At 44.2% G+C, this 17,436-nt stretch overlaps 1 protein-coding gene across 2 annotated transcripts in view; it reads left to right on the top strand.

Moving 5' to 3' along the window:
• GPHN (gephyrin) overlaps positions 1 to 17,436 on the top strand; it is a 582,350-nt gene that overhangs the window by 82,616 nt on the left and 482,298 nt on the right. Inside the window, exon 2 of one of the 2 annotated variants that reach the window (XM_065404478.1) lies at positions 11,436 to 11,472. The exons of the other annotated variant lie outside the window; for it this stretch is intronic. The gene's annotated coding sequence lies outside the window, so the exon portion shown is untranslated. The remainder of the gene's footprint in view (positions 1 to 11,435; positions 11,473 to 17,436) is intronic. 2 annotated transcript variants of the gene reach the window in all.

Below are 17,436 nucleotides of genomic sequence, written 5' to 3'. Positions count from 1 at the left end.
TTTGCAGTCTGGCATGAATCTTGTAGTGATTGCTCTGTTGGTAGGAATATAACATTGTCAATGCGCCTGTTAATATTGTCCGTGAATGATGTTATCCATTCTGTGACAAAGTGAAGTAATAGGAAATTGGTGAGCATCAGACCTGCTCAGCAACAGATAGCATATGCTGTGAACTAATAAAGATGAGTTTTGTTCCAAAAAATAGAATTTTAATCTGAAATGTGAACCAGGCAACTAAAAAAAAAAACATTTAAAACTTAACAAATTAATGGAACAGAATTTATGAAGGGGGAAGAACTTGGCATTTCAGGTACATGTACACCAACCATAACTTTCACAGGTCAGTGTATATGAAGTTGTGATTGTCCTTAATGTCCCACTGGGTGGAGTGGTACGGGTATTGATGCCACGTGGAATGTTTGGGAGGGAGGCTGCATTGGGAGGTCCTGATATTGAGTTCTCTATGGGATGGAGAGGGAGGCGAGCATGGAATTGTTAAACCTGCAGGTCTACCAGAGTCTGCAGCATCTCAGTTTGCTGTCTGAGAAACGCAAACATCTCCTGCTGCACGTTCCTCTCCTTTTCCTGCACCCCGAGTCCCAGCCCCGCTGCCTGGGGTCTGTCAGCCCCAGGCGGGGCTCCAGGCAGTACTGTACATGTAGTTGGGACCCAGGGACCCGGGTTTGTTATAGCCAAAGGTTCATAATAATGAAGGGTGTTATAGCGAGGGTGTACTATATTTTGAAAATATTATGCATACCAGGAGACTCCCCTCCCCAATGCCAAAAAAGGAAGAAGTTAGCTGTCCAAGCTATTAATTTTGGTTTTGGAAATTCTGACCATGACACCTACATTATTGTGTTTCACTTTCCACTGCATGAAATTAGCAGAGTTTGTTAGTTGTGATAGGATACTCCAAGAAGTTCTTTCTATTAGAAAAAATAGTTTGTTTCATTTTAGTGCAAGGCATTTCCAATTTATTAAGAAAAATATTCCAGCGTAGTCTTGAAAGTTGCTGTTCTAATTGTGTAGTGCTTAATCAACAGCTTCTGTGCTAGAATTGTGGTATATGACTGGGTGCTAAAATGTTCTAAAAAGTTTAGAAAGGGAAAAAATGCTAATTTCTATGAAACAAATCACTGAGGACAACTAGTGGTATGTGAATTCATACCTGGTATTTTGCTGAACGTCTAGATTTTCAGACCTTGTGATTTGGAGTTCCTGTGATGTTAACGAAAACTCTATAGCGTCAGAATTTTTTGCATTGTAGTTGGTATCTGTTGTACAGTGTCTAGCTTTACTGTATAATTAATGAAATAATTTAAAGTTTTTTGTACTACAGTAATCAGTTTAAAAGAAGAAAAGCTTCGGTTTAAAGGTATTTGATAAATAATTGACTGTAAGCTGTCAGGTGTCTGAATTGTTTCCTGACCTAGAGGCATAAGGAGCAAAACCTAAAAGTAAGGATAGCAGTGAAGTGTGGGTTTTTGAATATGCACACTACTACTAGGATTGCTTGCGCTGATAAAGGCTTATTGGAAACCAAATATAATTTAATTTAATTTCAGTGTTGTTTATATTCGTGTTAAATGCAGCTTACCCTTCCACAACAGAGTAATATTCTATGTCTGAACCTCCTGTGGTATAACAGACAGGAAATCCACACTGATTCTTAAGGAATGTGGAGGAAAGGGGAGAAGGGCGCAAGGAGGAAGGTGAGGGGCAGGAGAAAATGTGAGGGACATGAGACTGAGGGGAAAGAGGGTAAATATTAGCATGCAGGAGGAACACTGCAGACTCAGAGCGCGTGGAGGGAGACTGTGACTGGGGCAGAACACTCAGCCACCTGCCCTCTCTCCTACCTCTCTTGGAAGGGTGCCTTTCTGGTGGCCATAACATCACCCACAAGGGTCTCTGAGCTCAAAGCGCTTACTTCCGAGCCCCCCATACCGTCTTTTACAAAGACAAGGTTCAGCTGCGCCCTCACCCTGCATTTCTACCCAAGGTGGTCTCCCAGTTTCATGTGAATCAGGACATATTTTTACTGGTCTTCTTCCCTAAGCCTCATGCCACTGGAAGAGAGCTCTTTATTGCAATCGCCAAAAGGATGAGAGGGCTTCCCATCTCATCCCAGCGCATTTCATCGTGGATCACGTCCTGCATTAGAACGTGCCATGACCTGGCCAAAGTTCCACCCCTGCCGTTGACTGCGCACTTCCCAAGAGCTCAGGCTTCATCCGCAGCTTTCCTCGTGCATGTCCCTGTTCAAGATATATGCAAGATGGCAATGTGGTCTTCCATCCACACCTTCACGTCGCACTACGCCATCACCCAACAAGCGAGAGAAGATGCAGCATTCGGCAGGGCAGTCCTACAATCAGCAACCAGGTGAACTCCAATCCCTCCTCCAGAGAAACTGCTTGGGAATCACCTATTGGAATGGATGTGAGCAAGCACTCAAAGAAGAAAAAATGGTGACCTACCTCTTGTAACTGTTCTTCAAGATGTGTTGCTCATGTCCATTCCAAATCCCATCCACCTCCCCTCTGTTGGAGTCTTCTGGCAAGAAGGAACTGAGCAGGCGGCGGGTTGGCAGCATTCTATATACACCGCCATGAGGGCGCCAGTCCAGGGGGCTCAATTGCCAACCCGACAGGTACCGCTAGGGGAAAAACCTTCCAACGATCATGCATGCGGTGCGTGCACACACCTATTGGAATGGACATGAGCAACACATCTTGAAGAACAACAGTTACGAGAGGTAGGTAGCCGTTTGTTCAATTTGGATGAATCCTTAAAACCCTGCTATGAGGGATTCTCTAAACTTAATCCTGTTTTTAAAAGGGCTTGAATAAGGTTTCCTCTGGATCTGATAGGATTCCAGCTTTCTTACAGTACTTTCACTTTTTTCTTTATCCTTTTAGGATGGGCACCTGATTTGGACCAAGGTGAGGGAACTGGCTGAAGCTATCAGATCACATCTGCTCTTAATCATTGGTTGAGAAATACAAATATTTATTTTTTTTTATTTTGAAAACACAGAGTGTGTGGAGGTATGGGTATGTAAACATAATTTTTAGGGCAGATTATATGTCATACTTTCTTGGTTTGTCATGGACTCAGCAATGATTGTAATTTTTTTTTAGTCACAGCTCCTAAGTAATCTTGGCTTTGGATTCGTTCAACAAATGATTGATAAAATATACCTTTAGTTTCAAATGAGTTTTTTCTGTAATTAAGTAATTTCTAACACAAATCCTTCTTAGGTCTTGTCATCTAGTTTTCTGATGATGGCTATACAGTATTTCTTCGTTTGGCTGCATTCACAATTCTTGTTGCTAACAGTGAAAGTGTTAGTACTAATCTTTTTCTATAGCAGTACAGCCACTTGGATTGTCAGTAGTCTTCAACACCACTCTTTTACATTGCTATGTTGCAACAGATTCTATAAGGTGATGGGATAGGCTAGGTCACTAGTGTGTCCACTTGGAATAAGGAGGAATAACACTGGAGGAATTCAGACTAGTGGATCCCAAGTCTCAACTTTCCCTAAATGATTCCAACCACTTGGAAGATGTGCTTCACCTGACAGACTGAAGGTACTGGTTAACTGCTCTGCCATTTGCTGAGGGAAGCAAGTGATTGGTGAGGTAAAATACTACACTGGACGGGGTGCAAACACACACATATATACATTTTCTCAAACTAGGTCTTTCATTGTGAATGAAAAAAAGCTATGTATTAGAACTATGAACAATTAAATTCATTTGCACACACACTCAGCATCCAGGATTCTACAGCACTGGAGATCACCAACATCTCCTAAGATAGAATACTGGCACAGTGAATAAAGTTACATGGCAGTTCTTAAGAGTAGCATAGTAGAATGAAAAAACTTCACAGATTTGCCATTTAATCTTTCTGCTTTTAGGGCTAGATACCTATAGAATGATTGTATGGGGAGTTCTATTAATGGATTTGGTGAAACAGTGCTGACAACTGTTTCTAGATTGATGTTGTCGTATGATGACCATTTGATTGCGTGGTATTTCATCCGTCTAGAATGATGTTCCATATGTGTTCTTTCCCTAATTTCCTACCACTTTTTCGCTGTACTCTTTGCTGTTTTTTTCTGAAATTTCTTGTAACCTAAAGCCCTGAACAGATGTGAAATATTATCTTATGACATGATTAATATGGCTTTATAGTGGATATATAGTTTTTCTTATCTGATTGCAATTGTATGTCTTCCCCCTCTTACTTAGAGAAGTAAAAACATTTAATCAAAAAAGGTCAATACTGTGAAATGATTGAAAATCCAATTTATTTAACATTCGTAATATTTAGTAGCAAGTAATTCTCACACTCCTAAACTCTCAGGTAGAAAAGTGACTCTGAAGTTGCTCTCTTAAAAGGGAACTGTCTGTGTGCTTTGGTTAGAGGGTGGTCCAGAAGAGGAAATCTGAACTAAGGAATGCTACATCTGAAAGTGCCTCTATTCCTGTGTAATGTATGGGCATAACCCAGCAATAGTGTCTGGACTAGGGGATGTTCATTTATGAGAAAGAGGGGTATAGCCAAGCGATGTGAGGCCATGCACTCAAATTGATAACATTTCTCTGCTTGTCTGTCTGGGTAAATGTAATAATTTTTGAACATCACATATGATCAAGTCCAAAATTTCAGGGAATGTTGCAGGCATCAGTGGGAAGAAACCTATTTGATTTTGAGGAAAATGTGAAATACAGGAGGGGAAAATGGAGGACAGAGTCCCTGGCATGTGGTGTACACGCATGCACTGCCCTCCCCCTCAACCAAGTCTGTAATTCTTGGTAGATCAAAGAACTGGTTTGTAGTAGCCACTAACACCTCTCAGCATAACACCCTACATTTCAGCTCTTCCCATTACCCCAGTTGAATTTAAAATGTTGACACCCTGAATGATTTTACTCCTAGACAGAGAGAGAAGAAATAATAATGGTAAGAGGGAAATGGGGGGACAAACAGACCCTTTGGCGTGGTGGGGAGAATGGGGGACAGTGATATGGGGTGGGGGGTCATTATAGCCCTTTGCAGGGGGAATAGAGGACACAGAACCCCTTGTTTGAGGGATGGGGTACAGGGAGTCCTTGGAATAAAGGCAGATGGGAAGGTAGCACACAGGGAGCTTATGGAGTGATGCAAGTAGCCCTTAATATCTGCAGTGAACTCGACCTGCAGAAGCAACAATATGTGCGATTCTATAGGTAACAAACGCTCATGTTCTCTTCTTGCCCTCTGCCCTCAGCCTTGTCTGGCTACACTTTTGGAGTAAGACAAACTGCTATAAGACTTCCATTATTTTCTAGAATTGAGTGAAGTATATTTGGTGGGAGCATAATATTAAAATCCATTTTAGCTCTGACAATGACTTGGTAAATATGGCATCAGAGTTCTACATTTGTGGCTCAATGACTTAATATCTGATTTAATCAATTGATAAAACATTTCTTCTAACTGCCAGCCTGCAAACTCAGCCTGGATTTTGAAAACCTACCTTTGTTCCTTATAGCTTGCACATCCTCAACAGTACTGAAGATTCAGGCCAAATGGTGCCATCAGTTTTATCTATATAACACAACTATCTTCATCTTCTCCCCTTAATTACACTTGAGGTTGAACAGGTGTTATTAGGGCATCATTTGAAGACAATGGGATTGCTCTGATGCCTCTGCAGTTGGTTCATATTTATCAATTTTAGGGATGATGCACATGCTGGAAAAGAATCCTGTTCACTCTCTTAAAACTCTATTTATTTTTGCAGAGCTGACTGTGGAAAAATATTACTCTTGGCTGAGACTTTCAAAGGAGCCTGAGGGAGTTAGGAACCCAGCTCCCAAAGAATTTCAGAGTTGGGTTCCTAACTTTCTTAGGCTCCTTTGAAAATTCCATACCTTGTTATGAAAGTAAATAGTCCATGAATACACACTGAGCAGATTTGCTGAGTGAGAAGGTGCTATTTTTACAAAAAGCAACAGAGGGTCCTGTGGCACCTTTAAGACTAACGGAAGTATTGGGAGCATAAGCTTTCGTGGGTAAGAACCTCACTTCTTCAGATGCAAGTAATGGAAATCTCCAGAGGCAGGTATAAATCAGTATGGAGATAACGAGGTTAGTTCAATCAGGGAGGGTGAGGTGCTCTGCTAGCAGTTGAGGTGTGAACACCAAGGGAGGAGAAACTGCTTCTGTAGTTGGATAGCCATTCACAGTCTTTGTTTAATCCTGATCTGATGGTGTCAAATTTTCAAATGAACTGGAGCTCAGCAGTTTCTCTTTGGAGTCTGGTCCTGAAGTTTTTTTGCTGTAAGATGGCTACCTTTACATCTGCTATTGTGTGGCCAGGGAGGTTGAAGTGTTCTTCTACAGGTTTTTGTATATTGCCATTCCTGATATCTGACTTGTGTCCATTTATCCTCTTGCGTAGTGACTGTCCAGTTTGGCCAATGTACATAGCAGAGGGGCATTGCTGGCATATGATGGCATATATAACATTGGTGGACATGCAGGTGAATGAGCCGGTGATGTTGTAGCTGATCTGGTTAGGTCCTGTGATGGTGTTGCTGGTGTAGATATGTGGGCAGAGTTGGCATCGAGGTTTGTTGCATGGGTTGGTTCCTGAGTTAGAGTTGTTATGGTGCAGCGCGTGGTTGCTGGTGAGAATATGCTTAAGGTTGGCGGGTTGTCTGTGGGCGAGGACTGGCCTGCCTCCCAAGGTCTGTGAAAGTGAGGGATCATTGTCCAGGATGGGTTGTAGATCACTGATGATGCGTTGGAGAGGTTTAAGCTGAGGACTGTAGGTGATGGCCAGTGGAGTTCTGTTGGTTTCTTTTTGGGGCCTGTCTTGTAGCAAGAGGCTTCTGGGTACATGTCTGGCTCTGTTGATTTGTTTCTTTATTTCCTTGTGTGGGTATCGTAGTTTTGAGAATGCTTGGTGAAGATCTTGTAGGTGTTGGTCTCTGTCAGAGGGGTTGGAGCAGATGCGATTGTACCTCAGTGCTTGGCTGTAGACGATGGATCGTGTGGTGTGTCTGGGGTGGAAGCTGGAGGCATGAAGGTAGGCGTAGCAGTCGGTGGGTTTTCGGTATAGGGTGGTGTTAACATGGCCATCGCTTATTTGTACGGTGGTGTCTAGGAAGTGGACCTCCCGTGTAGACTGGTCCAGGCTGAGGTTGATGGTGGGGTGGAAGCTGTTGAAATCATGGTGGAATTCTTCCAGGGTCTCCTTCCCATGGGTCCAGATGATGAAGATGTCATCAATGTAGCGTAGGTAGAGAAGGGGCGTGAGTGGACGAGAGCTGAGGAAGCGTTGTTCCAGGTCAGCCATAAAAATGTTGGCATATTGTGGGGCCATGCGGGTGCCCATAGCGGTGCCACTGGTCTGGAGGTATATATTGTCACCAAATTTGAAATAATTGTGCGTGAGGATAAAGTCACAGAGCTCAGCAATAAGTTGTGCTGTGTCATCATCAGGGATACTGTTCCTGACAGCTTGTATTCCATCTGTGTGTGGGATGTTTGTGTAGAGAGCCTCTACATCCATGTTGGCTAGGATGGTGTTTTCTGGGAGGTCACCAATGCATTGTAGTTTTCTCAGGAAATCTGTGGTGTCACGGAGATAGCTGGGAGTGCTGGTGGCGTAGGGTCTGAGTAGGGAGTCCACATATCCAGACAGTCCTTCAGTGAGAGTGCCAATGCCCGAGATGATGGGGCGTCCAGGATTTCCAGGTTTGTGGATCTTGGGTAGTAGATAGAATAACCCCGGTCGGGGCTCTAAGGGTATGTTGATTTGTTCCTGTGTTAGTGTAGGGAGTGTCCTGAGTAGATGGTGCAGTTTCTTAGTGTATTCCTCAGTGGGATCTGAGGAAAGTGGCCTGTAGAATTTGGTATTGGAGAGTTGTCTGGCAGCCTCCTTCTGGTAGTCAGACCTGTTCATGATGACAACAGCACCTCCTTTATCAGCCTCTTTGATGATAATGTCAGGGTGGTTTCTGAGGCTGTGGATGGCATTGCGTTCTGCACGACTTAGGTTATGAGGCAAGCGATGTTGTTTTCCCACAATTTCTGCCTGTGCACGTCGGCGGAAGCATTCTATGTATAGGTCCAGACTGTCATTTCGACCCTCAGGAGGAGTCCATGTGGAGTTCTTCTTCCTGTGTTGTTGGTGGGAGGGTATCTGTGTATCAGTGCGCTGTTCAGTGTTATCTTGAAAGTATTCTTTGAGTCGGAGGCGGCGAAAGTAGGCTTCCAGATCACCGCAGAACTGTATCATGTTCGTGGGGGTGCTGGGGCAAAAAGAGAGTCCCCGAGATAGGACAGACTCTTCTGCTGGGTTGAGTGTGTAGCTGGATAAATTGACGATATTGCTGGGTGGGTTAGGGGTACCCCTGTTGTGGCACGATGTGGCAGGTAGGATTTTAGACAGCTTACGGTCCTTTTTCCTTTGTAGAGAGGTGAAGTGTGTAATGTAGATCTCCTGTCTTATTTTAGTAAAGTCCATTTGTGTGGAGGGTTGGTTATTTATGAAAGTCTCCAGGTTGGAGAGCTCTTTCTTGATGTTTTTCTGTTTGCTGTATAGGATGCTGATCAGGTGGTTCCTCAGTTTCTTTGATAGTGTATGGCACAATCTCTCACTGTGGTCTGTGCAGTATGTAGATAGCAATTGATTTTTCACCTTCAGTCCATTTGGTATGATGTCCATCCGTTTGCATTTGGAAAGGAAGATGATATCGGTCTGTATTTGTGCAAGTTTCTTCATGAGGTTGATAGATTTCCATTCCATACGGCTAAATGCAGTGCCTTGCATAGTGTCAAGTATCAGAGGGGTAGCCGTGTTAGTCTGAATCTGTAAAAAGCAACAGAGGGTCCTGTGGCACCTTTAAGACTAACAGAAGTATTGGGAGCATAAGCTTTCGTGGGTAAGAACCTCACTTCTTCAGATGCAAGAAGTGAGGTTCTTTAGATATCTTAATGACATACATTTTTAAAAAGATAAAAGTTGAAGCTGTCACTACATTTTCTTTTTTTCCAGTTAACCACTGTAGAACACAAATGAATCCTAATTGTGGAAGCATGTACCTCATGTCACACAGATGTCTAAGTTTTATGATATGCTTTGTACTGCAGATAATAATGGTGTTGGTTACAAATCACTGTATTCTGCTGGCAGGTTGGTGTTATGCTGAAGTATTTCATAATTGACCCAGGAAACTGATATTTAAAGGCAACCTAAGACCACCTGCATGCATGCAATATCTAATTTTTTCTTATGCTAGTGTGCACACCTTTATTTTGTTATATTTGAACTTCTTGAACCACTTGATTTTTGGAAAACTATTCTTTGTAAATGTCTAGTCATTTTGTAAGGTCTTTTCTTAACATATGAAATATTTCTAAAGCGGCTTGAACAAACTTGACAGGACATAATATTAAACTTCAACGAACAAACACTGGTTTTCAAAAAAGATGAATGGTAGTCCAATAAATTGTACAAAATGTGTTGTTTCCACTTGTATAATTTCCTTACATTTATTTGAGACAGAACTATATACTTTTTAAAATTAGGTTTCAAGATCAAGATGGGGACCTTATCTACCTTGTGTTTTTACTTTAACACAATTGTGCCCAGACCCTGATGGGGCCTCTTGTTATTGATGTAATATACATAATAACTACAGTTAACTTTCTGAGCAGTAAAAATAATATCTGTCACAAATTGCTTGTAAGCAAACTGGCATTATTTTCAGAAAACACCAAGCAGCATTTTCAATTGTCTGTTATAAATAGTAGAAAATCTTTTCTAAATATGTCAAGTTGCTCTTCTACACTTTATGAACTAAGTGTCATTTCCTTCACCATGCCCTGCCTAGAAGATAGACTTTTAAAAAGAAGTAATTCTAAGGTCAATTAAGTGTTAGAGTGGGCCAGCCAGGGCTTTGTGACTGTTGTAAGAGGAAAGACTGATGGTGTGTATAGATCTGAAATTTGGCAGCCTGTCATAAACTGCCATTTCAATAAATGAGACTGTAGAGCAGGAAGGATTGGAAATGTCTCTGGTTTTCCCACACTTTTTCTTTTCTTCTCTTCCTCTATTTTCCATCTTTTGATCTCGAGTTCCATTCATTTATAGTGATGGATCCCAGCAGCTTAACATATATATAGTTTATGCAGCAATTTACATTTGTAAAGGAGAGAATACTCTATGCATATAAATATACATTTTTAATACTGTACTTTAAAGTTTTGTAGAGCAGGTACAAGACTGTCTATTATTGACTGCAGTAGCAGCAGACAGGGTTAAATCCTGGCCCCCATTCAAGTCAATGGAAATTTTACCATTGATTTGAATGGGGCCAGGATTTCACACAGGGTCTTTTAATGCCATTTTTCTGATTGAGCTGACTAGAAGGTTGCATACTTCATTGCTTCTGAGGGATCAGTTTTGAGGAAAGAGGCTTCTAGTATAAGGCACCAATTTCTCTCATTCTGGGAGTGGCAGTTTTCTATCACCTGATCCTATGCCCTCTCCACTCCACTTCTTACTGGGGGCTCTCTAACTTATGATCTACATTCATGACTTACGACTTACTCTACTTGGGGGATGGGGATTCCTAGCACTTGTGTTTAGCAGCCATGGAGCAAGTTTCTGTTGTCAAAGTTTGCTTGTCTCATTGCTGTGGGAAAGTACTGCTTGTATGCTGTTCTTGGGAAATGGGATGTAGTATATGTGGTCATATATTCCAGAGGTTGGTTCTTGCAGCCTCTCTGGAATGCCATAGTTTACCACTTAACGACTCCAGCCTTTTTCTCCATCAACAGCCATGGAGGAAAGAGCCTGAATCCTAAGGGTAAGGTCATAGGAGAATCCTTGGAAAAATTGAAGACAACCTTGACCACTATCAGGAATTAAAAGGGAATGTAACACTTGATTTATAATAAGGCAGTGCCTACACTGTTCTACTTGTTCTCCTAAAGCATGTAAGTGAGACAAAAGAAATTGTTAGGGGCTGGTGGAATAGAGGACAGTTTGGGGAGAATTTTGACCTTACCTTGGCAGTCTACATAATTCTAGGTCAGAGTAGTCCAAAATAGAGCTTCTCCTAGGAGGCAGATTACCGAGTGCTACAAGAAAATTGATTTGTACCATGAGGGACAGATGGGTGTTGTGCCTACGATGCCAAGGCTACATGATAGTATTGTTTCAAGTGTAGTCTTGGCTCTGAGATGCAGGTGTGTAGCATTCCCAACTTCAAACAATATCTCACCCTTACTACTTCTTCCCCTGAACAATAAAAAACACAAAATGAAATCAGAAAGCCCATGAAAACAGTTATACCTTACTCAGACGGCGTTCACACAGCAGATAAGGTTTTATACTCCATCTTTTCCTTGATTCCCAGGTGGTCAAAGGAAGACAACTGAATCCCTTCCTAACAGGTATTGACAAGTCTGGTTCTGTTTCCTTAGCAGGACATAGGCTGAAGTCCCACAGTTAAGATTTGTGGACCTTCATAACACAAGAAAGAACATTTTCAGGTAAACACAGATGCATTTTCCTATTCTCCTCCTTCCCCCACAACCAGTCAGTCAAATCTATTAATTTGGTCACTCATTTTTACTCCCTATTTCTTTGCGGGGTTATTCTGTTTCTGCTGCAGCCACCCGTGTTGCTTTCCAGGATTCATAGGAGACCCTTAGCTTCCCAGCTCATCCTCCTGTAGATGGGCCCTCTAAGTCTCCATGTTCTTTCACCTCTATTGCAGAAAGTGCAGCAGTTCCAGCTGTTTTGCTCTCTCCCCTTCTAAAAAAGTTAGTGGTGGATGGTCTGTTCTGCTTCCTGTAGCCCATTTCCCTCACATTTAAAAGATTCATGTGTTAAGTGAGGACACTGGATGTGATGTCCACTGGAACTGGGAGTGGTGGGTTAGGACATTTTCTGGTATGAGAGAGCAGAGGTTGAGTTGCCCGCCTAATGCCAGAGTCCTAAGGCAGGTGTTCAAAACCTAATGCTGTAACTTTTGGCAGCTAAATCTATTCTGCTTTATTCTGATCGGCTTTTTTTTTGTGTGCTACCATTCTCTACAGACATTGGTTATTATAGCATAATATTCAAAATTGACTAGAAAAAGGGTTTGTTTATCCTAAGGGTAATGTAACTGGAGGTTTGTAATGCTTGGTGCTGCAGCCTCACTAACATAGACAAAGCTTTAATTACAGCTAGTAAATTAGTCTTCACAACCTGCATCAGTTCCAGGCATGTGACCAATTTGCTAAAGGAACTGTTATTGGAAATCATACAACAGGAATATGAATGGATGTTCAGTGGATGTTAGTGTATAGCAGACTGCTACCTCTGCTTTGAGTATCCAAGCATATCTGGCAGCTCTTTTATATTTTATATGCAGCATTTTCTGGGTGAATGAGTTGTATTTTAACAATAACCTCTGCTTGCTGTATCCCAAAATATGTAAAATGAGCCTCTGAACACCATTCTCTCCTCTTCTAAGTGTGACCTAGAAGTAACAGTGCAAAACCCTTGCAATACTTGCAGATTTTCTTTAGAACAAACTGTTTCCTACTATGAAGTTTGATAGAGAGTTGACAGCACCTTCTCAGTCTGTTCTTAAAAACCTCCGATGATGGGGATTCCACCACCTCCCGTGGAAGCCTGTTCCATAACTTAACTTCCCTTATAGTTAGAAATATTTTCCCAATATCTAATCTAAGGCCTGGTCCACACTAACCCCCCACTTCGAACTAAGATATGCAACTTCAGCTACGTTAATAACGTAGCTGAAGTCGTCGAAGTACCTTAGTTCGAACTTACCGCGGGTCCTGACGCGGCAGGCAGGCTCCCCCGTCGACTCCGCGTACTCCTCTCGCAGAGCAGGAGTACTGGCGTCAATGGTGAGCACTTCCGGGATCGATCCGGGATCGATTTATCGCGTATAGACAAGACACGATAAATCGATCCCAGAAGATCGATTGCTTACCGCCGGACCCGGAGGTAAGTATAGACGTACCCTTAATCTCCCTTACTGCAGATAAAGTCTGTTTACTTCTTGTCCTTCCTTCAGTGGACATTTGTTCAATTCAGTGATCAATTGTTCTCCGTTCTTTTTATAATAGACTGTAATATATTTGAAGATGATCAGGTTCCCCTCTCCCCCCCCCCCCCCACCCCCCGTCGTCTTTTCTCAAGACTAAACATGCCCAGTTTTTTAACCTTTCCTCATAGGTCAGGTTCTTCTTTGAATGATGGTCTCTATAGTATTCCACTGAGGGTTATACTCATGCGCCATGTGACCAGAGCCAGAGATTTTGCACCCTTGCTCCACCTCATGGTTTTGTCCAAAGTGATAAATTGTGGGGTGAACCAACAGCACCCTCAGTTTCCTCTCACCTCCACATGGTGTGAGTCGGAGCCTCTGCTGTTGTGATTGAGGGGAATCTACCTTATCTCTTGTGATGTACTTTCTAAAACACAGAAAAAAGACTGTTATATTCTTGTAAATAGTATTTTTGTTATTTTTTTTAGTAGTTTTAGTGTTAGTAGTCGTTTTTAGGATTTTAAGGACTTTGGGATGCCATTTTGCCAGTCTCCCACTTCCCTCCTGCTGCCCCCAGTACCCACGCCTGAATATTAGATTATGCCGAAGAAGCAAGATCTGCGCTTCCTGCCCTCGCTCGTTCTTGGTGAGCGATGAGCACGAACATGGCCTTTACTGCTTGGGGGAAGCCCACATTGCATCCAGGTGCAGTATCTTCCTCTCCTTCCCAAGCCCGTACCCAGGAAGGCTGGTCTCTCTGCCTCAAGAAGCACCTCATGAAGGTTGCCAGGAGGCCGCAATCATATACAGGCTGGGGAACCCTCCCCTTTACGTTGACCTGAGTAATCAAGGAGCATGCCTCCCACTGCGGAGCTCCAGTCCGGTTCTGCTGGTACCAATGCTATGGACATTGTGCCAGGGTCTTGTCGTGAAGCAAGGAAGCATACGCGTAAGCATGGCAGTAAGTCTTCCTCCAGACCCAAGAAAGATACTGCTTTGTCCATAGTTCCAGTGACAAGAAGCAGCGCATTCCAAGGCTTACAAGCTCGATAAGAAGTTGCACAGGCCGTCTGATCCACTGGTTCCATCCACTGAGCCATGTACTCCTTCCAGGTCGGCACCACCAAAGTCAAGGGAACCTTTGATTCTGAGGCAGTCCTCCATTCTAGCTCCAGTTCCAACTGCGGAGTATGAACTATTGACAGGGGAGACTCGAGTCATCCCCTGAGCCTCATGAACTCTTTGCCTTGGAGGAGGTGAGGTCTCCATGTCATCAAGTGCCGTCGCCTCTTGGAGGGGGGGTACGTTCTCTTACCTTAAACTTGCCTCCTTCAGGTCATGTTCCCACCCGTTCCCCTCTGGCTCCCGTGGTTCTGCCAGTTGCAATGGCACCGCCATTCAAACTGGACTCTGATTTTTTGGCATCAGAGGACTCGGATGGAGCGCAGAGTTCGCCCCTCCCATACTGCCGATATGACTACTCTAAGGTTCCGCCGACTCAATGGCAGTACCCTCCCTTTCCCCAGCAATGGAGCCATTGGTACCCCACTCCTTAGGGCCCTCCACAGCAACCGCTGGATCTTCCTGGTTGGCTGTACTGGGGGTTGTGGCCGCAGTATCTGCCTTCAGAACCTTTTGGCTCCGCTTGAGAGGAGTCCCTGATCTCACCTCTTCAACCGTCATCAAGTAGGTGTTGTGAACCAGTGTTGGGGAATGCTCCGCTTAGTCCAACTCTGACGGTACTGCCGTAACCAGAGTAGTTCCCTTTGCTGTCTACAGATGCTGCAGTGTCTTCGACTTGCTCCTTGCCCCCGGATGACTACCATCAGGTCCAGGGACTGTTATGTAGGGTGGCTGATGCCATCCACATTCCACTGGGGAAAGTCCAGGACAAACAGCACCAGCTGCTTGACATCTTGCACGCCTCAGTACCGGCCAGAGTTTTTCTATCAATCAACAATGCCATTCTTCAATCGGCCCAGACTGTCTGGCACACTCCAGCCACTTCCACACCCCACCCCCAAGGGGGCGGAGAAGAGGTACAGTGTACCTGAAAAGGGGTCTGAGTTTCTGTTCTCTCACCCCCCTCCACGCAATTCTCTCGTCATACAGGCATCGATAGAGCGGGCCCAACAACAGCACCCATGCTCCACCCTGGCAGACAAAGAGGACAAGCGACTGGCTCTTCTGGGTTGCAAGGTATTCTCTGCCAGCCTCCAATTTTGCATCACCAATTACTTGGTTCTATTTGCTAAATACAACTTCTTTACCTATGGCAAGTTGGTGAACTTTGCAGACAAACTTCCCCAGCAGGATCAAGCCTGCTTCCAGGCTATCCTAGAGGAGGTGAAACTAGTAGCGAGGACAACACTCTAGGCCACAGTGGATGTGGCACGCTTCTTCGTGCACAATGGCTATGGGGATTGTCTTGTGGAGGGAGTTATGGCTCCATTCGTCAGGTTTTCCAAGGGAAGTCTAGAATACCATAGAGAACGTCCCTTTCAATGAGTCTTATCTCTTCAATTAGAAGACTGACGATTCATTCCACTCCCTCAAAGACTCCAGAGCCACTCTGCAGTCGCTGGGTATCTACACATCAGCACCCAAGCGCAAGTTTTACCGCTCACTACTGGCACAATGTTTAGAGTTCCCCAATTCTTCCATCAGCAGTCCTATGATCCTCCTCGCAAACGGCAGAAGATGCAACAGGCCAGCCCTGTGTGTTCATTGTCACAACCTTCAGCATCTCATACTCCGTCTTTGCAGAAGGGATATTTCTGACTGCACCTAGAGCGCTGCCATCCATCCTGGATCATGCTGTACACCCAACATCTTTGGGGGCATCTAGCACTCTTTTTACCAGCTTGGAGTTTGATAACAATGGAGGAATGGGTCCTGGATGTCATTTGACATGGCTGTACGATTGAGTTCACGACGTTACCTCATCCATGTTCTCTGCCCTGGCTCTGCCTCAGAGACCACTCTCATGTCAGTATCCTCGCCCTAGAAGTAGACTACCTACTTCAAAGGGGAGTGATAGAATCTGTTCCTACAACCTATCAGGGCGCAGGATTCTGTTCCACCCATTTCTTAGTCCCCAAGAAGAAGGGTGGGTGGAGATCGATCTTAGACCTCTGCTGTCTCAGCTGCTTCATACGCAAGCCGAAGTTTTGTATGGTCACCCTAGCAGCTATCATTCCTTCATTAGAAAGAGGCATGTGGTTTACGGCTCTCAATATGAAAGAAGCTTACTTCCACATGGATATCTATCCTACCCACAGACATTTTCTGAGATTCATGGTGTCCCTTTGTCACTTCCAATATAGTGTTCTATCATTTGGACTCACCACTGCTCCATGGGTCTTCACCAAAGTTTTCTTGGTAGTGGCGGCCCACCTCCAGTGCCAAGGGGTCCTTATATTCCCTTATCTCGACGATTGGCTGCTAGCAGCACGGGAAAAGGGGAGGCTCATGCCTCGACCTTTATGCTGCTCACACTCCTCTCCTCCTTGGGGGTCAGTGTAAATGTTGAAAATCGACTTTGGCTGTCACACAGTCCCTAGAATTCATTGGGGCCTGCATTGACATGATGTTAGCATGTACCTACCTACCAGGTTCCAGACCCTACAAGAGCTGATTTTCAAGGAGATTTCTAGTCCTCCTGTTCTGGCCAGGACATGTCTTTCTCTTCTTGGCCACATGGTGGCTTGCACCTACATTACTGCCTTTGCTCATCTCTGCTTTCGCTGCTGTGACTCCAGGGGACCTATTCTTCTACATGCCGCACCATGGACTTTCTACTTGACGGTTCCCCACAAGGTTCTCTCCTCCCTCCAGTGGTGGATGGACCCAGGTCAGGTCTGCACCGGGATACCATTTCTTCTGTCCTTCCCAAGCATAATGAGCATCACAGACGCGTTGCTTGTTGGATGGGGCACTCACGTGGGCGAGCACATGACTTAAGGGACTTGGACCGGTTGGGAATCCCGGATGCCCATCAACAACTTGGAACTTCGGGTGGTGCAGAGAGCATGTCACGCATTTTTCCCATGCCTTCAGTCCTGACATGGTCTCATAATTTCACCACTGTTTACTACATCAACAAATAAGGGTGCACGAGGTCGCTTGCGCTTTGTGCGGAGACAGTTCATCTTTGGGATTGGTGCATTGCCCACAAGATCCTGTTGTCGGCAGCATACCTTCCCGGCCCTCAGAACGTAATTTCAGACTCTCTCAGCAGGAAATTCATGACCGACCACAAATGAGAGCTCCATGACACTGTGGTCGCCAACATTTTTGACCACTGGGGGACTCCAGTCAGGGACCTCTTCACATCCCATGCCAACAGCAA

Source organism: Emys orbicularis, chromosome 4 (assembly GCF_028017835.1).
Source record: "Emys orbicularis isolate rEmyOrb1 chromosome 4, rEmyOrb1.hap1, whole genome shotgun sequence".
NCBI lineage: Eukaryota > Metazoa > Chordata > Testudines > Emydidae > Emys > Emys orbicularis.
Note: the sequence above shows the minus strand (reverse complement) of the source record. Positions and strands in the feature narration are given on the sequence as shown.